General features: G+C 35.6%; 1 protein-coding gene across 1 annotated transcript in view; it reads left to right on the forward strand.

The window, feature by feature from the left end:
- The first annotated feature begins 5,280 nt into the window (after nucleotides 1-5,280).
- The window catches only part of LOC137646936 (uncharacterized), a 52,204-nt gene continuing 49,689 nt past the window's right edge, over nucleotides 5,281-7,795 (forward strand). The window contains exon 1 of the mRNA XM_068380010.1: nucleotides 5,281-5,438. The gene's annotated coding sequence lies outside the window, so the exon portion shown is untranslated. The remainder of the gene's footprint in view (nucleotides 5,439-7,795) is intronic.

Genomic DNA, 7,795 nt, shown 5'->3' on the forward strand with positions numbered 1-7,795 from the left:
ATTGTTGCTGTTGTTGTTGTTGTGTCTTGCTAACCCTCAAGGTTAGCGACCTTTGCATTCTCTAAGTGTTTACTTTCATTTTCAAATCAGAAATATCGAATGGGCTGTGTCAGCATATTTTTATCGGCCAAAGTAAATGATTTCATGAGAGATAGTTCTTGGAGGGGCGTTTAGTTTGTTGTTATTATTATTATTATTATTATTATTATTATTATTATTATTATTATTATTTGCTAAGCTGAAACCCTAGTTGGAAAAGCAGGATGCTAAAAGCCCAGGGCCCTCAAACGGGAAAAATAGCCAAGTGAGGAAAGGAAATAAGGAAAAAAATTAATTGTTTTAAGAACAGCAACAATATTAAAATAAATATTTCTTATATAAACTATAAAAACTTTAACAAAACAAGAGGAGGAGAAACAAGAGAGAACAGTGTTGCTGTTGTTGTTATATCTTGCTAACCTACAACCCTAGTTGAAAAAGCAGGATGCTAAAAGCCCAGGGCGCTCAAACGGGAATAATAGCCCAGTGAGGAAAGGAAACAAGGGAAAATAAAATTTTCAAGAAGAGTAACAACATTAAAATAAATAACTTATAGAAGTTATTTATTTTAATGTTGTTACTCTTCTTGAAAATAAACTACAAAATCTTTAACAAAACAAGAGGAAGAGAAATTAGATAGAATAGTGTGCCCAAGTATACCCTCAACCAAAAGAACTCTAACCCAAAACAGTGAAAGGCCATGGTACAGAGGCTATGGCACTACCTAAGGAAACAAGGAAAAATAAAATTTTAAGAAAAGTAATAACATTAAGATAAATATTTCCTATATAAACTATAAAAACTTTAACAAAACAAGTGGATCAACGTGCCCGAGTGTACCCTCAAGCAAGAGAACTCTAACGCAAGACAGTGAAAGACCATGGTACAGAGGCTATGGCACTACCTAAGGAAACAAGGAAAAATAAAGTTTTTAAGAAAAGTAACAACATTAAGATAAATATCTCCTATATAAACTATAAAAACTTTAACAAAACAAGTGGATCAACGTGCCCGAGTGTACTACCCTCAAGCAAGAGAACTCTAACCCAAGACAGTGAAAGACCATGGTACAGAGGCTATGGCACTACCTAAGGAAACAAGGAAAAATAAAGTTTTTAAGAAAAGTAACAACATTAAGATAAATATCTCCTATATAAACTATAAAAACTTTAACAAAACAAGTGGATCAACGTGCCCGAGTGTACCCTCAAGCAAGAGAACTCTAACCCAAGATAGTGGAAGACCATGGTACAGAGGCTATGGCACTACCCAAGACTAGAGAACAATGGTTTGATTTGGAGTGTCCTTCTCCTAGAGGAGCTGCTTACCATTTCGTCTGTAAGGGCAGACGAAATGTTCCCTCATAATATTTCCTTAATTTTGTCATACATACAATTGTTAATGCCTAAAGTAAAAAAAATACGTTTCATATTTTTAATTTCTTATTTTCAATCATTGCGTCATATTCCCAAATGTCTTTGATGATGAACATCAATCATGTAAATGCCTAGATATGAAAATTCTTCTCTCTCTCTCTCTCTCTCTCTCTCTCTCTCTCTCTTTCTCTCTCTCTCTCTCTCTCACTTCGTAGCGCTTGATTTATGAGACGATGGCCCATTCTTCTCCGTTAATTAATGGAGTTGTTGTTATGTCTTGCTAACCTTCAAGGTTAGCGACCTTTGCATTCTCTAAGTGTTTACTTTCATTTTCAAATCAGAAATCTCGAATGCACTGTGCCAGCATATTCTTATCGGCCAGAGTAAATGATCTCATGACAGATAGTTCTCGAGGGGGGCGTTTAGTTTGTTGTTATTGTTGCTGTTGTTGTTATGTCTTGCTAACCTACAACCCTAGTTGAAAAAGCAGGATGCTAAAAGCCCAGGGCGCTCAAACGGGAAAAATAGCCCAGTGAGGAAAGGAAATAAGGGAAAATAAAATTTTCAAGAAGAGTAACAACATTAAAATAAATAACTTCTATATAAACTACAAAATCTTTAACAAAATAAGAGGAAGAGAAATTAGATAGAATAGTGTGCCCAAGTGTACCCTCAACCAAAAGAACTCTAACCCAAGACAGTGAAAGACCATGGTACAGAGGCTATGGCACTACCTGAGGAAACAAGGAAAAATAAAATTTTTAAGAAAAGTAACAACATTAAGATAAATATCTCCTATATAAACTATAAAAACTTTAACAAAACAAGTGGATCAACGTGCCCGAGTGTACCCTCAAGCAAAAGAACTCTAACCCAAGACAGTGAAAGACCATGGTACAGAGGCTATGGCACTACCTAAGGAAACAAGGAAGAATAGAATTTTTAAGAAAAGTAACAACATTAAGGTAAATATCTCCTATATAAACTATAAAAACTTTAACAAAACAAGTGGATCAACGTGCCCGAGTGTACCCTCAAGCAAGAGAACTCTAACCCAAGACAGTGAAAGACCATAATACAGAGGATATGACACTACCCAAGACTAGAAAACAAGTGTACCCTCAAGCAAGAGAACTCTAACCCAAGACAGTGAAAGACCATGGTACAGAGGCTATGACACTACCCAAGACTAGAAAACAAGTGTACCCTCAAGCAAGAGAACTCTAACCCAAGACAGTGAAAGACCATGGTACAGAGGCTGTGACAGTACCCAAGACTAGAGAACAATGGTTTGATTTTGGAGTGTTGGAGCGTCCTTCTCCTAGAAGAGCTGCTTACCATAGCTAAAGAGTCTCTTCCAATATATCATCATGCAAATATCTGTCAGGAATTTCATTTGTATATTTGAATGATTTGTTAATAAACTTTATTCCTGATTCTCTAAGAAATAGCTTTTATGTTCAGTTTTGTATTAACCCATGATAAGAGCGCAATCCTTCTTTGGGCCTCTCAACATATCCCAAAAGGGCCTCACACGGCATATTTCACGCTTTCCTCCCGCACAGTTAATTGCAACAATAGTGCAATTGAAGTGAATAATCCATAGTTTTAATATTCAACAATAAAAGAACAAAAAAAGGCTTCAGTATAATCATCCTTAAGGATAATGTGGGTCTATTTTTGTTATCCTTTGTATTCTATTATCAAGGTCTCTCTCTTTCTTCCTTTGTATTTTCATTTTAAGGTCTCTCTCTCTCTCTCTCTCTCTCTCTCTTTGTATTTTCATTTCAAGGACCCTCTCTCTCTCTCTCTCTCTCTCTCTCATCCTTTTTATTTCCATTTCAAGGCCCCCCCCCTCTCTCTCTCTCTCTCTCTCTCTGTCTCTCTCTCTCTCTCTCTCTCTCTCTCTCTCATATACCTAACTCGACTAGTAATTTTCAAATAACGCGCAAGTTGAGACAACTAATAATCTTTTCTCTTCAGTGCATTAGCCAGTTTAGCATAGAATTCACTTTTAAAATTACTGTGGGACTTATGTCTCTTCGAACCAAATGCATTTTGTGCAAAACTTTGTATTTGCTAACAGATTGTAAAGCGAGGAATTACATTTCTCTAAGCCCTTTATGCTAAACTTTGTATTTGCTAACAGATTGTAAAGCAAGGCATTATATTTTTCTAATCCCTGTATGCAAAACTTTGTATTTGCTAATAGATTGTAAAGCAAGGAATTACATTTTTCTAATCCCTTTATGCTAAACTTTGTATTTGCTAACAGATTGTGAAGCAAGGGATTACATTTGTCTAAGCCCTTTATAAAAAAATTTGTATTTGCTAACAGATTGTAAAGCAAGGCATTACATTTTTCTAAGCCCTTTATGCTAAACTTTGTATTTGCTAACAGACTGTAAAGCAAGGCATTATATTTTTCTAATCCCTGTATGCAAAACTTTGTATTTGCTAATAGATTGTAAAGCAAGGAATTACATTTTTCTAAGCCCTTTATGCTAAACTTTGTATTTGCTAACAGATTGTAAAGCAAGGCATTATATTTTTCTAATCCCTGTATGCAAAACTTTGTATTTGCTAATAGATTGTAAAGCAATTGCTAATAGATTGTAAAGCAAGGAATTACATTTTTCTAAGCCCTTTATGCTAAACTCTGTATTTGCTAACAGATTGTAAAGCAAGGAATTATATTTTTCCAACCCTTTAGGCTGCTTCCTCAAGATCATATATTATCCGTTCATTCATATGTTAACTCCTATTCTTTTTAAGTTTTTATATAAAAGATCTAAAGGTGATTTAATGTTGTTAATGTTCTTAAAATATTTCAATTGTTCATTACTTCTCTTGTAGTTCACTCATTTCCATATTTCCCTTCCACTCTGGGCTATTTCCCCAGTTAGAGCCCTTGGGGTTATAGCATCCTACTTTTCCAACTAGGGTTGTAGCTTACCTTGTAATAATAATGATAATAATATTAATAATAGTAATAATAATAATAATATTAAATCGCAGATATTAATATAGCAAATAGCATATTTTACTCTTGGATTATTGGATAAATACTATCTATCTATCTATCTATCTATTTATCTATATATACATATATACATACATACATATATATATATATATATATATATTTGGACACATGATCTCTATTAAATAGGGGATATGATCATCATCATCATCATTATCAGCCGTTATTAGTCCACTGCAGAGCAAATTTTCTTAGTTCATTAATCCATCGTCTTTACTTACTTCGCTTGCTTCTCTATATAAATGGGATATCAATAAAAGTGGAATTGTTATGCTGATGATGAAGAGGCACATTTTCAGTTAATGTGGCATTGTTATTAATTACTCAAAATGGCTTATGCCAATGTTTTCTATATTCATTGGCGGGGGTGGGGGAGTTGCCAGACACCTCCTTTCAGAGCTTTTGACCATGTAACTATTTGTAACAAATAATTCTCTCTTTTTTTTATGTCTTCACATATCCCTCGCTTTAAGATTAATATTTTTAGAATGTTATAATTTTCTCATAACTTATTTTTTATTATAAAGAACCATTTGGAAAGAATCTGAACAGTGGATGAGCACACATCTCTTGCCTAATGCGAAATGTTTGGTGACCAGTTACTCATTATTTTACCCCGGGACCTAGAAGACGCCAAGATGATTGAGACTCATATAAGAAAGAATCTAATTGACATTAATAAGGCTGATATCCTTTATCCTTTATCTCTTACCCTCACGCAAATCCTAAAGTAAAAGTGGCTGATCATTCCTAACCTTATCCTTATCACCCCCCCTCCCTCTACCTCCTACTTATCTGTCAGCGAACGAAGAAGAAGAAATCTCGCGATCTTCTGAAGACCAGGGAGTTGTACTCCGGACTCCGGAGCTGAGCTCGTTCAGTTTGGTCTGAGCTTCGTCGCTGATAGTCGGCTCCGTTTTCAGCGCGTTGAAGTAGACTTAGCTGGTGCCTGGGTACTGGATTGAATTCTCCTTGGCAAGGTAAAGTTACGCGTTTAGTCGTAGCAGATTTTAGATAGCTAGTAAAACGAAGAGACCTTTTAGCATAACAGAATAGTAGACTTTAGCTAGCTAGTAAAATGAATAGACTTTTTAGTTATGGTAAGCAGCTATTTCAGAAGGAGACTCCAAAATCAAACCATTATTCTCTGGTCCTGGGTAGTGCCATAGCCTCTGTACTCTATCAATACTGTATCTTCTTCATTTAAATCATCGTTCCAACACAAATACTCTATCAATACTGTATTTTCTTCATTTAAATCATTCTTCCAACACAACTACTCCGTCAATACTGTTTCTTCTTCATTTAAATCATTCTTCCAACACAACTACTTCGTCAATACTGTATCTTCTTCATTTAAATCATTCTTCCAACACAAATACTCCATTAATACTGTATCTTCTTCATTCATTCTTCAAACACAATTACTCCGTCAATACATATTCTTCATTTCAATCATCCTTCCAACCCACATACTCCGTCAATCCTCCATCTACCTCAATGAGATTTAATCCTCACGCAGTTACCCTCAAACTACTCCTCTTGCAGAAGCTAACCCTCAAACTACTCCTCTTGCAGAAGCTAACCCTCAAACTAGTCCTCTTGCAGAAGCTAACCCTCAAACTACTCCTCTTGCAGAAGCTAACCCTCAAACTACTCCTCTTGCAGAAGCTAACCCTCAAACTACTCCTCTTGCAGAAGCTAACCCTCAAACTACTCCTCTTGCAGAAGCTAACTCTCAAACTACTTCTCTTGCAGGAGCTAACCCTCAAACTACTCCTCTTGCAGAAGCTAACCCTCAAACTACTCCTCTTGCAGAAGCTAACCCTCAAACTACTCCTCTTGCAGGAGCTAACCCTCAAACTACTCCTCTTGCAGAAGCTAACCCTCAAACTACTCCTCTTGCAGAAGCTAACCCTCAAACTACTCCTCTTGCAGAAGCTAATCCTCAAACTACTCCTCTTGCAGAAGCTAACCCTCAAACTACTCCTCTTGCAGAAGCTAACCCTCAAACTACTCCTCTTGCAGAAGCTAACCCTCAAACTACTCCTCTTGCAGAAGCTAACCCTCAAACTACTCCTCTTGCAGAAGCTAACCCTCAAACTACTCCTCTTGCAGAAGCTAACCCTCAAACTACTCCTCTTGAGGAAGCTATGAATCTCCGACCAGCTTCACCAGTTTCTGATCTATATTCCAAGTCAAGACATCATCCTCTGTTACTTAACTCACTCACGATACATTCTCTTATCCGACATCCACTATGTTCAGTGACGTATAGCAAACATCGAGACATAAGAAACCTTTTGTCTCTGGTTTACTTTCACGCTATGCCAGTCAATCTCTTGGCTAAACGCTTTTACGTACGATTACTTCTCATCATAGTATTTTTTTAGAGATCTTAATAATCTATTATATATGTATATATATATATATATATATACCATACATTCTCGATATACTCTTCATTGTCTTGCTATCGATCCTATTATATACACAAACACACACACATATATATATGTATGTATATGTATGCATATATATGTATATATATATATATATATATGTGTGTGTGTGTGTGTGTGGGTGTGTGTGTGCACTCAGAGACACATTTATATACATATATATATATATATATATGCAAATACTTGAATTAACACAGAGAGAGAGAGAGAGAGAGAGAGAGAGAGGGAGAGAGAGAGAGAGAGAGAGAGAGAGAGAGAGAGATTTGGTAGTAAACTGAAGTGAAGCGACTAGAGAAAAATATCGTAAAAGAAGACAATAGTTATTTATTCCATAGAGAAGAAAAGTAATTAGGTTCTTTATAAAATAACAAAAATTTAATTCGATTGTTTATCTATCCCAATATCCAAAGATAATTTGACGTGTTGTATAAGATAATAAGATAATGATTGATATCTTGCATATGTTGTTTTCACAATTGATATCTCTTTTTATTTAATTATGCCTGAGAACTGAACTGAGATTGTTCTCTTTATCACAAATAACATCACGTGACTTCTGTAATCTATCTCCCTTGAGAGAGAGAGAGAGAGAGAGAGAGAGAGAGAGAGAGAATGTGTCACGTGGCACGCAGTACATGTGAAGTAGCTTGACGTTTCCAAGGGGTAACTGACGTAAAAGAAAATGATAGAAAACGGGGAATTTTACCCAGATCCCGAAAATTTAATTTCTTCCGTAACACAGTTTTACTTTTAATCTTATATGAAAATCTAATCTTAGAGTCGAATGAAAATACTAATAAGTCTCCCGTGGTTACATTATATTCACAAAGGCTGTAGTGTAAGTCATCCGTGTTCATTATTAATTCCCAGGTTCA

The sequence above is a fragment of the Palaemon carinicauda genome, chromosome 1 (assembly GCF_036898095.1).
Source record: "Palaemon carinicauda isolate YSFRI2023 chromosome 1, ASM3689809v2, whole genome shotgun sequence".
NCBI lineage: Eukaryota > Metazoa > Arthropoda > Malacostraca > Decapoda > Palaemonidae > Palaemon > Palaemon carinicauda.